This window comes from Schistocerca piceifrons, chromosome 2 (genome assembly GCF_021461385.2).
Source record: "Schistocerca piceifrons isolate TAMUIC-IGC-003096 chromosome 2, iqSchPice1.1, whole genome shotgun sequence".
In the NCBI taxonomy this organism is placed as follows: Eukaryota; Metazoa; Arthropoda; class Insecta; order Orthoptera; family Acrididae; genus Schistocerca; species Schistocerca piceifrons.
The window spans coordinates 208,451,110-208,468,182 of record NC_060139.1 but is presented as its reverse complement, the minus strand read 5'-3'; the positions used below and the strand labels follow the sequence as shown (position 1 = coordinate 208,468,182).

The 17,073-nt window shown below is 41.4% G+C and overlaps 1 protein-coding gene across 1 annotated transcript in view; it reads left to right on the top strand.

Moving 5' to 3' along the window:
* LOC124776562 (flocculation protein FLO11-like) overlaps positions 1-17,073 on the top strand; it is a 481,553-nt gene that overhangs the window by 62,911 nt on the left and 401,569 nt on the right. The gene's annotated exons all lie outside the window — the stretch shown is intronic.

Below are 17,073 nucleotides of genomic sequence, written 5' to 3'. Positions count from 1 at the left end.
GTTACCTTATCAATAAGGTTGAGGTTACGGATATGAAAGTAGCTAGGATGATAGCAGGTACTAGTAGATGGGAACAATGGCAGGAGGGTGTCCACAATGAGGAAATCAAAGAAAAACTGGGAATGAACTCTATAGATGTAGCAGTCAGGGCGAACAGGCTTAGATGGTGGGGTCATGTTACACGCATGGGAGAAGCAAGGTTACCCAAGAGACTCATGGGTTCAGCAGTAGAGGGTAGGAGGAGTCAGGGCAGACCAAGGAGAAGGTACCTGGATTCGGTTAAGAATGATTTTGAAGTAATAGGTTTAACATCAGAAGAGGCACCAATGTTAGCACTGAATAGGGGATCATGGAGGAATTTTATAAGGGGGCCTATGCTCCAGACTGAACGCTGAAAGGCATAATCGGTCTTAAATGATGATGATGATGATGATCATTTTCTAAATGTTGTGGATATAGTAGGATCCAGGTGTTCATTAGAAGATACTAGGCTGTTAATGGAAGAGGCCATACCTATGCAATTTGATACAATTGAAATCTCACCCACTTCTCCCTCTGAAATTAGGAAAATAATAAACTTGCTTAAAAGCAAAAACTCACCTGGAATTGATGGCATTTCCAGCAAAATACTAAAAGCTTGTTCTCAACAGATAAGTAAGATTCTCAGCCACCTGTGTAATAGCTCTCTGGAACAGGGCATTTTCCCTGATAGACTGAAATATGCTATTGTTATACCTTTGAATAAAAAAGGGGATAGATCTGATGTCAACAATTACCGTCCAGTCATCCTTCTAACAGCTTTATCCAAAATTTTTGAGAAAGTAATGCATTCAAGAGTAGCTTCACATATCTCTAAAAATGGAGTACTAACAAAATGTCAGTTTAGTTTCCAGAAAGGTTTTTCAACAGAAAATGCCATATATGCTTTCACCAACCAAATTTTGAATGATCTGAATAACCGAACACCACCCATTGGGATTTTTTGTGATCTCTCAAAGGCTTTTGATTGTGTAAATCATGAAATTCTGCTAGACAAGCTCAAGTATGGTGGCATGAGTTGGACAGTGCACAAATGGTTTAATTCGTACCTAACTGGAAGAGTGCAGGAAGTTGAAATAAGCAGTTCTCATAATATGCAAAGGTCAGTACATTCCTCAAACTGGGGAACTATCAAGAATGGGGTTCCACAAGGGTCAGTCTTGGGTCCTTTCTTGTTCTTAATATATATTAATGACTTGCCATTCTATATTCATGAAGAGGCAAAGTTAGTTCTCTTTGCTGATGATGCAAGTATAGTAATCACACCTGACAAACAAGAATTAACTGATGAAATTGTCAATAATGTCTTTTGGAAAGATACTAAGTGGTTCCTTGTAAACGGACTCTCACTGAATTTTGATAAGACACAGTACATACAGTTCCGTACAGTAAATCGTATGATGTCATTAATAAATATAGACCTTAATCAGAAGCATATAGCTAAGGTAGAATATTTAAAATTTTTAGGTGTGTCCATTGATGAGAGATTAAATAGGAATAAACACATTGATGATCTGCTCAAACGTTTGAGTTCAGTTACTTATGCAATAAGGGTCATTGCAAATTTTGGTAATAAACATCTTAGTAAATTAGCTTACTATGCCTATTTTCACTCATTGTTTGCATATGGCATCATATTTTGGGGTAATTTATCACTGAGCAATAAGGTATTTATTGGACAAAAGTGTGTAATCAGAATAATAGCTCGAGTCCACCCAAGATCATCCTGCAGACATTTGTTTAAGGATCTAGGGATATTCACAGCAGCTTCTCAGTATATATACTCTCTTATGAAATTTGTTATTAACAACCAAACCCAATTTAAAAGTAAAAGCAGTGTGCATAACTACAATACTAGGAGAAAGGATGATCTTCACTATTCAAGATTAAATCTATCTTTGGCATGGAAAGGGGTGAATTATACTGCCACTAAAGTCTTTGGTCACTTACCAAATAGTATCAAAAGTCTGACAGATAACCAACAACTATTTAAGAAGAAATTAAAAGAATTTCTGAATGACAACTCCTTCTACTCCATAGAAGAATTTTTAGATATCAATGAACAAAAAAATAAAAAAAACAAAACAGTCATAAAAAAATTTAAAAAAACAAAAAAAATAAAGTTGTTATATTAACTTAATTATGTTGTTAAATTAACTTAATTATGTCATGTATTGGAAAATTTGACTCGTTCCACATTATTACGAAATATCGTATTCATGATCCATGGAAATAGTATTAATCTAATCTAATCCAACCACTTTGTTAACAATGGTAACTGCATATAAGTGGCACAATAAAAGGTGCCTGATTCGTCCGTCACTCGGTTTCGTCACATATCGGATTTGTCAGGAACATGTGTCGACTTCCATGCCTTTTTTTTTTTTTCAAACGCCAGCGCTCTAGCAAAGTGGTTCAAATAGCTCTGAGCACTATGGGACTTAACGTCTGAGGTCATCAGTCCTCTAGAACTCAGAACTACTTAAACCTAACTAACATAAGACATCACAAACATCCATGCCCGAGACAGGATTCGAACCTGCGACCGTAGCGGTCGCGCGATTCCAGACTGAAGCGCCTAGAACCGCTCGGCCACCTCGGCCGGCAGCGCTCTAGCAGTTGCAGTGTCAAAGTTGCCTGGTGAAGCTAGGCTAACGTTGCATTTTCTGTTGGTAGCGCCAAGCGCCGATTAGGTCAGCATTTCCCCCATACGTCTCCGTCCACGGCAAAGACCAATCTTGTCATTTAGATATCTGCCCATCATTTACATGTTTTTGAAGACTGACGATGTAAAGAAATAGCGCACTAGTTGCGTTAAAAATTGTTTTTTGACACAACTAATGTGCTATTTCTTTGTTTATTATCGCAACTAGTATGCCGTTTCTTCACATTGGAAATATTGTTATTCCAGTCACCCCTCTCCCTCTCCCTCCCCCCCCCCCCCCACCGGAGTTATTCTTTGTGCCACCTGCACTCGCTTCACACAGTCAGAGAGAAAGAGTGGACATCACACAGAGAAAGTTAACTATTTTCTACTACAATTTCAAAACAACAATTGCAAATATGTACCGAAAATTTCGAAAAAATATCAAGTAAAAATAACTGCCTCGATATTGGTTTTTCGATATGTGTGTATCGATATACCAGTAAATGATTATTCGCCTGCACACATATCGATGTATCGGGAAGTGTATCAGTATTTCAGCAATAGTCGTACAGGAGAGCGTTGAGGGCGCAAATCACGTCAGCCAGTTCGTCTATTGTGTAGACGGCGCTTTTGCTGTGAGGTTGGATGTCTCGTTCACGTCAACGTTAGTGTCATCGTCGCGAGGACAGCTTTACTCACCGACTCGCTAGATATCAGTGTTAGTGCACCTGATGTTCCTTAACTCAGAAATCAAATAAACCAGTTATTCTTTATATGAAATTACCCCGACGTCCTTACTGGAAGATTGCGCGAAACGGAGTTTGGAAACCCCTGGCGTAGATCAATGACACATAGCTACTTTTTTCCGAATGTTGCTATCGGCAATTTCGTGCTCACCAGCTGTGGCACTGCTGCGCGGCGGCAGCTGGTGTCCCATCGGCAGGGGGAAGAACTCGCACGCACGCATCGCCTTATCGAGCGTTACCGGTCACCATCTAAATATTATGGTTGGAGCGCGCCGCCCAAATATTTGCCCCCATCGAAGCGATATCTCGGTCGACGGTCGTCGCCGACTAGGACGCGGCACGTAAACCCGACGTCTCGCCGGCATGGGTCGTGGGTTTTGGGTCGTGCCGACTGGCGCACGCGGTCGAATCACTATTGCCACCACCAGTAATCCTAAAGACTCTGTATAATGACTAGCCGCTAGCGTACAGAGTAATCTCTGTCTACAGGAAGTCACTCAGTCAGGTTCTGACAGATTACCATGCGTTATCACGCTGTCTGCACCGATAGGAGGTGGAGGCTGGCTGGGATGATGGACACAGCGAACACTAGAGTTGAGGTAAGAGGGCCAATCTGAAAGTAACGCACGCTCTTTTGTTTTTCCCCTGTATAAAGCTTTTCTCCTTTATGTAGTAGCCCAATCGTGAATTTGGCGCACTTCTGTAAATGTTCTTCTGGAGTCAACTCCGGTAACAGCGTCTTACGTCAACAGATGGAAGCATTGTGTACATTTAGAAAATGGCTGACACTGACGTTCGTAAGATTTATCCACACTCTCGGCATACCCAGTAGTGACGTCAAAATGGTGTGTAAGTGTACAGCAACATATTTCGAGTAAGCCGACTGTGAAACTGACACCAACTTCTCCCGTAGGTGAGTGGACACTGAAAAATCGCGGAAACAACAGCTAAATAGTGGGTGTTCATGAATTAGTTATACGAAAGTAACTTTTAATTGTGAAAAGAGTAAATAACTTATAGAAATGTTTGGCACAGCACCGAATGCAGTACACCTTCAAGTTTTATTCCCGCCTAACACTGTTAGTTCCTGACGGTCCCACTAAGCGACATGCACGAATGAGTTGAGTTATTCCAACGGTTATCGTAGTCATATAACGGAGCTGAGTGTGTGCAGTGTTGAAATGGTTTCGCGAATCCAGCTGTGAGACAATTTAGGACTAAATATCACAAGTCTCAAAGACAAACTGGTACAATCGTTTCTCCAAAACTGGCTGTGTATTATAAATAGGACTCTGGATCATGGTCGTCCAGCAGTCTCTGACACAGCAGTTGTACAAGTTCGACAGTCTTATCTGGACATGACTGAACATTACTTAATGCCTCAGTTACAACAGGACAACGACACAGTATATATTTTCCAGCAAGATACCACACCACCACATTATCATTGTGTAGTTGTCACGATCTCTGTAGGTAAGTGTCGACTTGGAATGCACATGGTGGGGCAGTATCCTCGTCGCCACGATCAAATGATTTAACTCGAATGGATTTCTGTCAGGGTGTTTATTCCTCCGATTCTAGGAAACGTCGACGAGCTGTGACGAAAGATAACACAAGCAGTTGCCATCATACATCAATACTTGCATCACATGATTTCGCAGGAAAGTGACTACAGATGGAACACTTATTGTGTTACAAAGACAGTCACACTGAAGCTTTGTAAAAAAATCTTGAAAATATGTTTCATTCAGTGTTGTATCGAACATTTCTGTAAGTTATTTACACATCACACAATTAAAGGTTACTTTTGTACAACTACACTACTGGCCATTAAAATTGCTACACCACAAAGATGACGTGCTACATACGCGTTATTTAACCGGCAGGAATAAGATGCTGTGATATGCAAATGACTGGCTCTTCAGAGCATTCACACAAGGTTGGCGCCGGTGACGACATCTATAACGTGCTGACACGAAGAAAGTTTCCAACCGATTTCTCATACACAAACACCAGTTGACCGGCGTTGCCTGGTGAAACGTTGTTGTGATTCCTCGTGTAAGGAGGAGAAAAGCGTACCATCACGTTTCCGACTTTGATTAAGGTCGTAGCTATCGCGATTGCGGTTTATCGTATCGCGACTTTGATGCTCGCGTTGGTCGAGATCCAATGACTGTCAGCAGAATATGGAATCGGTGGGTTCAGGAGGGTAATACGGAATGGCTTCGTATCACTAACAGTCGAGATGACAGGCATCTTATCCGCATGACTGTAACGGATCGTGCAGCCACGTCTCGATCCCTGAGTCAACAGATGGGGACCTTTGCAAGACAACAACCATCTGCACGAACAGTTCGACGACGTTTGCAGCAGCATGGACTAATGAGCTCGGAGACCGTGGCTGCGGTTACCGTTGACGCTGCACCACAGACAGGAGCGCCTGCGATGGTGTACTCAACGACGAACCTGGGTGCACAAATGACGAAACGTCATTTTTTCGGATGAATCCAGGTTCGGTTTACAGCATCATCATGGTCGCATCCGTGTTTGGCGACATCGCGGTGAAGGCACACTGGAAGCGTGTATTCGACATTGCCATACTGGCGTATCACCCGGCGTGGTCTCGGTCACCTCTTGTTCACATTCACGGCACTTTGAACAGTGGACGTTACATTTCAGATGTGTTACGACCCGTGGCTCTACCCTTCATTCGATCCCTGCGAAACCCTACATTTCAGCAGGATAATGTACGACCGCATGTTGCAGGTCCTGTACGGGCCTTTCTGGATACAGAAAATATTCGACTGCTGCCTTGGCCAGCACATTCTGCAGATCTCTCACCAATTGAAAACGTCTGGTCAATGGTGGCCGAGCAACTGGCTCGTCACAATACGCCAGTCACTACTCTTGATGAACTGTGGTATCGTGTTGGAGCTGCATGGGGAGCTGTACCTGTACACGCCATCCAAGCTCTGTTTGACTCAATGCCCAGGCGTATCAAGGCCGTTATTACGGCCAGAGGTGGTTGTTCTGGGTAGCCGGCCGCGGTGGCCAAGCGGTTCTAGGCGCTTCAGGTTCGAACCCTGCCTCGGGCATGGATGTGCGTGATGTCCTTAGGTTAGTTAGGTTTAAGTAGTTCTACGTTCTAGGGGACTAATGACCACAGATGTTAAGTCCCATAGTGCTCAGAGCCATTTGAACCATTTCTTTGTTCTGGGTACTGATTTCTCAGGATCTATGCACCCAAATTGCGTGAAAATGTAATCACATGTCAGTTCTAGTATAATATATTTGTCCAATGAATACCCGTTTATCATCTGCTCTTCTTCTTGGTGTAGCAATTTTAATGGCCAGTAGTGTAATTTATGAATACGCTGTATTTCACTCGCAGCGGTTTAAGCTGTCCTCTTAGGCTACTGCCTAACCACAACCTAGGAAATCGTGATACATTCGGAAAAAACAGCGAAATATTTGTGACAAGCAAGAAAACAATGTCGTTTCTGGTCGTTTCCCTCGTAGCAATTTCATCCTTCGCTTCCTAATGAGATAGAAGTCACAAAATCGAATAAACTTATTCCTGAGAGAGCGCTCTCATATTTGCAAATAACATCGAACATTTGCAGAACATACTTGCATTACATTTACAGGAAAGTGATAATGTTGTGATGAGGCGAATACAAAGCTTCTCTCACTCAGAGTTTAACCTCAGCTGCCAGTGGTGCATCCTACCAAGCTAACGAGGCCTCTGGCGACCGAGTATCAGCCGGATAACCGTAAGATCGAGCGCAGGGGAAGTGCTGCACGAATACTCAATACTCGTTTAATGAGGGATAGAACTTTGACGATAAGTTCGCATATGGCAGCCCCACCACCAGTTTTACCTGCACTGTGTATGTAACGCATTCCGGGACATTTCCAATTCCCAAACTCGCCTCGGAAAAGAGGACGAATTTTCTGCGCCCACTCTAGCTAGATAAAAGAACACAAGAAAATGAATAACTGGAAAAGTAAGAGTAGTTACATGGAAAGGAGAAGTAATAGCCGAGATCTTCTCACAATAAGAGATAGAATTTGCAGCTGTCTTAGAACCTAAGAAGAATCACAATGGTAGTTATGCATTTTACAGTGTGATGGAACATACATAACGTCGAATAGTGTAGCACATTGGAAATAAAGAGCAAATAAGGATGTAACAATATACACAAACCAAAAATGGGAAAAATAAGTCAAGAATTATGAATATATAAACGAAAGAATTGCAACAGCGACGATAAAAACAGAAAAAAATCTAACTATGGTAGCAGTTATGCTTGAGAAACCAATTACCTGTTATGACCCCATTCAAAACATTATTGACCTTCACAACCAAAAACATCAAGTGGTTCTGTGTGGTGAGCTGAATGCAATGGTAGGAAACAATGAAGTACCTAATGTTGTTGGAATGCACGGAGAGACAATTTGTGAATAAAATGGTTAATTACTTATAGATTTTTCCACTGTTAAACATTATTGAACAGCAAGAGAGACACATTTCTCCATAAAGTTCGAGAAAACTTTCGATAATGTGGTTAAAGGAAAGTTGTGGAGAATAACGGAACACAGAGTTTACCCTTTAAAGCTCATACCCTCTGTTAAAAGTCTGCATAACGGAACATCAGTAATCTTAGATATATAAGGCAAATATAAGGAACCTATACAAATAAATAAACACTGCTTAATATTTACATTGATGAACCATTTCACAGATGGAATTTAAGGATAAACACTGGGGTACAACTAAACAATTTACTAATGCTAAAATCACTCCTTTATGCTCATGACATTACACTTCAAATGGTTCAAATGGCTCTGAGCACTATGGGACTTAATGTCTGAGGTCATCAGTCCCCTAGAACTTAGAAGTACTTAAACCTAACTAGCCTAAGAACATCACACACATCCATGCCCGAGGCAGGATTCGAACCTGCGACCGTAACGGACATTACACTTTTTTTTCCAAGAGTAGATGATTTGCTAAATGCAATTTACGCACTAAATAAAATATGTAAAGAATATAATACGAAAATATCTTCTAATAAATCTAAGTCGATAACTTCTTGTGGAAAATATTCAGTGAGAACTAAGACTGTAGTTGATGGAAACACACTAGAACACGTAAAACTTTTTAACTATCTTAGATGTAAAATATCGTATGAATACGAAGAAGATATGCTGATTTGGAAGAATCTGTGAAACGATGAACAGATTTTTAACGTTTAAAACACGGAAAGAAGGAAACAAATTTTGTAAAACGGTCACATTGCCAAACTTATTATATAGAAGTTAATCATGGCTGCTGAATAACAGGCAAGAGGAACAAAGACAAAGAGTAGAAATGCGGTTTCTTGGAGCAATGAAGGGGTGTACAAGAGTATAAAAAATAAGAAATGAAGAAATTCGAAAGTAGCTGAAAATTTGGAGTGTGAAAGAAAAACTGGACAAAAAATAAATACATGCAGAGAGACCATCACATCATACAGAGAATTTTAAACCAAAAGGGAAAAACGTGGATACCATAACAGGCCACAATGAGCCTAATATGGAAAGTGCAAATGAAGAAGAAGAAGAAAGCATTGGAATGTGTTAAACACTAAGATGAAAAGAACAAATATTACTGTGTGGCAGGTCACCTTCCATCAACTCCATAATCGAAATCTTTAACAGCTACGCTGTGCTGAAGACTTGATCTTACTCTCAGCCGAAGGCTTTTACTGTCAAAAGGTAATTGACTGACATTTAATTATAGGAAATCGTACCAAGAGTGACGTGTTGGTGATAAATCTTCAATTTACCATTGCCTCGAAACAGCATACTACTACAAGTTATAATATAGAACAGCGAAATGCAACGAAACCTATATGGCGTCTGTCGCATCGAGAGAGACGTAATTTTGTGATTTCACGCAACATCTAGAGGGTTTGATAGTGATAAATTTTTGAAGACAGGGTGCACAATGAACTCTACCCTGCTGGGATACAGAAATGGATCACGTGATTTCAGAACATGTAGAAACGTCTTGAGTAATAAGTGTAATGTAAATGACATAATTGTTTTTTAAGCTTAGGTAAAATAATACCTGTAATGAAAAAGACGTAACGATGTAAATACGTAATACAACAAATATCATACAACAAATATCTGCATCAAATGAGAGTCAAAGACATATTTTGTACACTACTTGGAGTGTGACAGGCTCATTGATTTGCGAAGTCCTCACACCCAAGATAGCCAGGTGGTGGGATCTCTAATACAAATCTAAGTTCTTTCCTATTATCTTTTATTTCTCCATCTTAAATGAATGATTCTTGTTATCTTAGAAAATTTTTCAGGATTATAATATGTCAAAGTGATGGTATATCATAACCTCTTTCCATCTTCCTAAATTTCTGTCATCTATTCAAAAAAAGTTAATTTTAAGATTTCTATTTCTTCATTATTTTTAAATCTCTGGAGTTTTCAAAGATGCAATATTATTAATCTCCATTAAAAATAACAAATATCAATTAGATTCCACACTGTGTACATCTAAAATTTCAAATTGTGAGTGTACGACCTGCTTTAGGAACTAGATGGCAGATAATTTGTGAAAGGTACCAACAAATAAACAATAAAAAAATTTTACCCAGTATATCAAAACCCTCAAGAAGTTGAAGGAGTGTCTTCAGCGAGTTCGCCCATTAAAAGATATAGCGGATGATTTTCTTTTGGACAACAGTGCCAGGCCATACACGCACCAGTCACTTCGGCACTTGCGAAACTGCGAATATGGGCTGGTAGATATTGCCCCATTGATCATACAGCCCTTGAAGACGTGGACACTTTGAAAAATCCTCTCTGTCAATGGCTGAGGAAGCAGGACCAAGATTTTTCCAGCACAGAATCACATGCTCATGTTTCAAGACTGAAAAAAACAGTAGACAAACATGGTAATTGTACTGAAAAGAAACAAATTAATTGCTAATGTTGCACCTGTTATCCTATGTAGATGAAGTTCGGATATTCTGGAATACCATTTGTTTTTGTGGTTGTATCTTCAAATTGAACTTATTCTTAGTTGAACTATTTGGCAATAAGTATTTGTATTTCTCGTACTAAAATTTTGAAAAATTACCACTGAAAAACTTTTTCTTTCAAAAACTATGTAATAGTCGGAAAACAGATAATCATGCAAATGTGGGAAAAACATATTTTATATACCAACAGTACAATCCTGGGACTGCTCTTAATGTAAACTCTTAAAAGAAATATTTATCAGCAACGGTAAACGTAAATTGATTCGATAACAAATATGTTACGGTCATGAAATTCATAACAGAGTTCTAAAACAACTATTAATTTATGTAGTGCAGGCGATTCGTTTTACTTTCATCAGTTCGCATACGTTACAAATCTATTCTTCGTTCTCGGCACCAGCACTGTCTATGTGGGTTTTGTGGAATACGACACGCCATCTTGGACTTCACGACAGAACAACACAAACAACAGCATCCAGAGCCAAAAACCAAGCAATACATAACTATCTACTAATATTTTACTTAATAAATTGCATAGTTTTAATGCTCAGTGTAGATTTTCAATAATCATTGCATATTTTTGAAAATATGTTCCTGAAATTTTGTCAAACTATGGAAACAATCTTTCTGCGCCGGAGTTCACACAATGTCCTGGGGTCAGATACATCACATGATCACACTGACAGAACCACAGGCACATAGACACAGGCAACAGAGCATGCACAATGTCGGCACTAGTACAGTGTATATCCACCTTTCGCAGCAATGCAGGCTGCTATTCTCCCATGGAGACGATCGTAGAGATGCTGGATGTAGTCCTGTGGAACGGCTTGCCATGCCATTTCCACCTGGCGCCTCAGTTGGACCAGCGTTCGTGCTGGACGTGCAGACCGCGTGAGACGACGCTTCATCCAGTCCCAAACATGCTCAATGGGGGACAGATCCGGAGATCTTGCTGGCCAGGGTAGTTGACTTACACCTTCTAGAGCACGTTGGGTGGCACGGGATACATGCGGACGTGCACTGTCCTGTTGGAACAGCAAGTTCCCTTGCCGGTCTAGGAATGGTAGAACAATGTGTTCGATGACGGTTTGGATGTACCGTGCACTATTCAGTGTCCCCTCGACGATTACCAGTGGTGTACGGCCAGTGTAGGAGATCGCTCCCCACACCATGATGCCGGGTGTTGGCCCTGTGTGCCTCGGTCGTATGCAGTCCTGATTGTGGCGCTCACCTGCACGGCGCAAACACGCATACGACCATCATTGGCACCAAGGCAGAAGCGACTCTCATCGCTGTAGACGACACGTCTCCATTCGTCCCTCCATTCACGCCTGTCGCGACACCACTGGAGGCGGGCTGCACGATGTTGGGGGTGAGCGGAAGACGGCCTAACGGTGTGCGGGACCGTAGCCCAGCTTCATGGAGACGGTTGCGAATGGTCCTCGCCGATACCCCAGGAGCAACAGTGTCCCTAATTTGCTGGGAAGTGGCGGTGCGGTCCCCTATGGCACTGCGTAGGATCCTACGGTCTTGGCGTGCATCCGTGCGTCGCTGCGGTCCGGTCCCAGGTCGACGGGCACGTGCACCTTCCGCCGACCACTGGCGACAACATCGATGTACTGTGGAGACCTCACGCCCCATGTGTTGAGCAATTCGGCGGTACGCCCACCCGGCCTCCCGCATGCCCACTATACGCCCTCGCTCAAAGTCCGTCAACTGCACATACGGTTCACGTCCACGCTGTCGCGGCATGCTACCAGTGTTAAAGACTGCGATGGAGCTCCGTATGCCACGGCAAACTGACTGACACTGACGGCGGCGGTCCACAAATGCTGCGCAGCTAGCGCCATTCGACGGCCAACACCGCGGTTCCTGGTGTGTCCGCTGTGCCGTGCGTGTGATCATTGCTTGTACAGCCCTCTCGCAGTGTCCGGAGCAAGTATGGTGGGTCTGACACACCGGTGTCAATGTGTTCTTTTTTCCATTTCCAGGAGTGTATAAACGGATTGAGTGCCAAATAGGAGGAACAAAGTTAGAACAGGTGGACGGTTTCAAGTACTTAGGATGCATATTCTCACAGGATGGCAACATAGTAAAAGAACTGGAAGCGAGGTGTAGCAAAGCTAATGCAGTGAGCGCTCAGCTACGATCTACTCTTTTCTGCAAGAAGGAAGTCAGTACCAAGACTAAGCTATCTGTGCACCGTTCATTCTTTCGACCAACTTTGTTGTACGGGAGCGAAAGCTGGGTGGATTCTGGTTACCTTATCAACAAGGTTGACGTAACGGATATGAAAGTAGCTAGGATGATTGCAGGTACTAGTAGATGGGAACAATGGCAGGAGGGTGTCCACAATGAGGAAATCAAAGAAAAACTGGGAATGAACTCTGTGGATGTAGCAGTCAGGGCGAACAGGCTTAGATGGTGGGGTCATGTTACACGCGTGGGAGAAGCAAGATTACCCAAAAGACTCATGGATTCAGCAGTAAAGGGTAGGAGGAGTCGGGGCAGACCGAGGAGAAGGTACCTGGATTCGGTTAAGAATGATTTTGAAGTAATAGGTTTAACATCAGAAGAGGCACCAATGTTAGCACTGAATAGGGGATCATGGAGGAACTGTATAAGGGGGGCTATGCTCCAGACTAAACGCTGAAAGGCATAATCAGTCTTAAATGATGATGATGATGATGATGATTTATTTTGTGTTTATTTGCTTATATTATCAATTTTATGTTTTATTTCTTCATTAATATTAACAATGGTGTGTGTTAACATAATTTATAACTGTGATACATTGTGCGTCACTAGAGAATAGGATATGTACAACCTGTTTACAGTTCCCAGACAACAGGTCTAAAATTGGTGGCAATAAATTGAAATGAATTGAATTGGCCCTCTAAGAAGCCAGAACTGCGTCCTAACTACCTTAGAGTCTTCACTGAATCACAGTGTGCACTTTCTATAGATGATGGTCAGAAACAGTATGAAAAGCTTGTAAGGGCGTCGCTGGGTGTGTTCTGCAGACAAATAATTTTTGAGAAAAAATTCGACACGTTGCGCCGTTTCCGATTTAATTAGTATTGAAGTTGGCAATCAGTTCACTGCGTATGCAGATTCAAGCAGCCTGTTAGAGCCGGTGTTGCCAAACGTGAAAGGTTTGGTTTCCTACAACCGAACAGGAGAGCGATACGGAAGTTCGACATCAAACAGCAACAAGGATGGAACCAGCGCAAACGGCTGAGCAGCCGCGTGCGCTACCACCTACGCGTGAAAATAACTGATGCTAATTATTTTATCTGGCAGGCTGCTTGACATTGCGTGCGCAACGGCCTGATGGGCTAACTACAGTGCTAATTAAATCGAAAACGGTGCAACGGTTCAAATTTTTTTTCTTGACAATTATATATCAGCACAGCCTACTCTGCAACAGCGTTACAAACATTTCACACCTTTTCTGACCACCGTCTATATTCATATACGAGGTGTAGTCATAAAGTTATAATCAAAACCCGGCAAAAATCAAGTTACAACCACGACACTTGCTGACTGTCAGTCCCTCGCTTTATATTCTCTCCTCAATGCGACACACTTTTCCAACGACGGATGACTTGACAGAAACAGAATTTAAAAATTTTAAATTCTGTCTTAATTTACTCATTAATAGGTATAATCTGACGCTGAACATGTTACGCAATAATTCAAGTATTAAATTTAGAAATAGTGTATACTCGTATTCTTGAGGCAGGATAACTCTCGGAGCGCAAATTACCTAAATTACATTCGTCTAAAATTTGAAAATGAGAGCACCAGCGACTTCCAACAAAGTTTGTATATAATTTCAAGCCTTTTCGAATATTTTTCTCGCTGACACTACCCACAAAGTGATGAAAGTAAGAAAGTTTATCGTTTACTACATTTTCGTTGGTCATGCAGTAAATTTTCTCCAACAGACATGACGTTTTAATTCGTTAATTCTTTATTATTAACTCTGTTTGGAACATATGTTGCAGACAGAGTTAACATACACTACTCAACGCACCTCCAAAATTATACCATTGTACGAAATCATAAATATTTGAAACATCCCCTTAGAAAAAATTAAAAATGACTGTGCTGGAAAACCTCTTACGTTATTTGATTTTCAAACAGCTGAGCAAAACTCAACGTACTCAAACAGTTTTCTCTTTACTTATTCTGATCATCACTAAACTGACACAAAATTATTTTTAGCGCAACACAGTCTGACTTTCAAAAATCCCTGCAAAAGAATGGCCCTGACTAACAATAACCTATACCTTTCACGAATCACTTACCTCACAAGAATCTTCGTTACTCGGACTACTGCAATACAGCGAGCGCCTATACTGCCAGCTAAATAAAAGATTCTAACTACTGAAGGCACAAACTACTGATAGGAATAGTTAGCAAATGAAAGATTTTGATAGAGAACAAACAATGTATTTACCTTAATAGTCTTCAGAAGTCAATCATGAGCGCTACATGGCGTTACCAACATAAAAACCTAAACAGCCTACTTACACATTAAAATGCGTGAAACAGATGTTACATGGGAGCTCGATTATTTAACCCAGTAGTAGTCAACCTGATTCCTACCGCCCACTAAAGGTCTTTCATGGAGGGCGTTAGGCGGTAGGAGTTAGGAGTTTTAAAAACATTTTCTTAAGGTTTTCATAAAATTTTGACATAAGCAGTGTGGTAAGTAAGTATTACTATATGCTTGAACTTGCTGTAACTCTGCTTTATAATTTTTATAAAGGGACTTCCCTACATTATAAATCATCATTACCGCGGAGCCAGTGACCAGTTATAGAATTTTTGCTACTGACGCAGATACAGAAGTGGGCGGTAAGTAAAAATCATAAATTCCTTCTTCAAACCAATGTGGTCGTATTTAAATACTCTACTGGTTGTTCAAAATCAGATTTAATACACATCAGCTAATATAGCTGTTTCTTACATCAGATAGCGTGATTGTAGGGTATGGTAGACCTCAAAACAGTCTTCTACATCCAGAGCAACACCGCTCTTCTTACACTACCATGCGACCGTGAACCTTCACTTCCTTTCTCTTGAGTAGCGCACAACACACCTTTTCGAGACATTTTTTATCAGCAGAGGGTGTGTGCGTCGGGAAATGGACTCGTGTTTTTGCCGTTTTTGCCTTAAGTATTATAGTGGCGGTACTCGCTGATCGTCGCGAGAAAACAGAGACCTGTCAGAGAGGTCACAGTTCGTAGTAATTGACGGAAAGTCATCGAGTAAAACAGAAGTGATTGCTGGCGTTCCCTAAGGTAGTGTTATTGGCCTTCTGCTCTTCCGTATCTATGTAAACGACTTAGGAGACAATCTGAAGGGCCGTCTAGGTTGTTTGCAGATAATGTTGTCGTTCATCGTCTAGGAAAGTCATCAGAAAATAAAAACAAACTGCCAAACGATTTAGAAAAGATAGCTGTATGGTGCGAAAATCGGCAATAGATCGTAAATAATGAAATGTGTGGGGGATGAGTCAAATATAAAGGCCGTAAATTCAACTAAATACCGAGTAATTACAATTACAAACGAATTAAACTGGAAAGAACACATAGAAAATGTTGTGGGGGAAGACAAACCAAAGACTTCGTTTTATTGGCAGAACACTTAGGAAATGTAAAAGATCTGCTAAAGAAACTGAATATACATTGCGCTTGTCCGTCCTCTTTTGGAATACTGCTGCGGGATCTGGGTTCCTTACCAGATAAGATTAACGGAGTACATCAAGAAAGTTCAAAGAAGGGCAGCACGTTTTGTATTACCGCGAAACAGAGGAGAGAGGATCACTGACACGATACAGGATTGCCGGCCCCTGTGGCCGAGCGGTTCTAGGCGCTTCAGTCCGGAACGGCGCTGCTGCTATGGTCGCCGCTTCGAATCCTGCCTCGGGCATGGATGTGTGTGATTTCCTTAGGTTATTTAGGTTTAAGTAGTTCTAAGTCTAGGGGACTGATGACCTCAGACATTAAGTCCCATAGTGCTTGGAGCCATTTGAATTTGATACAGGATTTGGAGTGGATATCATTAAAATAAAGGCGTTTTTCGTTACGGCAGAATCTTCTAATAAAATTTCCGAATTCATAGGGAGAAACGATCATCATAATACAATAACGGAAATCAGAGCTCGCGCGGATAGATATAGGTGTTCGTTTTTTCCGCGCGCTGTTCGTGACTGGAATAATAGAGAATTACTGCGAAGTGTGATTTGCTGGGGATCATGTAGATATAGATGTAGAATTCTGTGCACTTTCTAGCAGTTGCTGTGCAGTGTTGGTCCCGAAGTCGGTGTAGCAGATTTTCTTTTTCTTTCCTCTGACCGTGCGTATACGTAACCCTTATGAAGAACATAAAAAATACTGTATCACTGTCCGCTGCACGATTGGAAAGAGAGCTGTCATCTGGTCTTGAAGAAACACGCTACCAATCTATTCTTTTTTTTCACTTTGTCTGTTAACTAGCTTACCCAGCAATGCTTCGCAATTGCAAAATATGTAAGGGAACTGTATTTACGTCCTAATGTCCTTCTCCCTCCTCT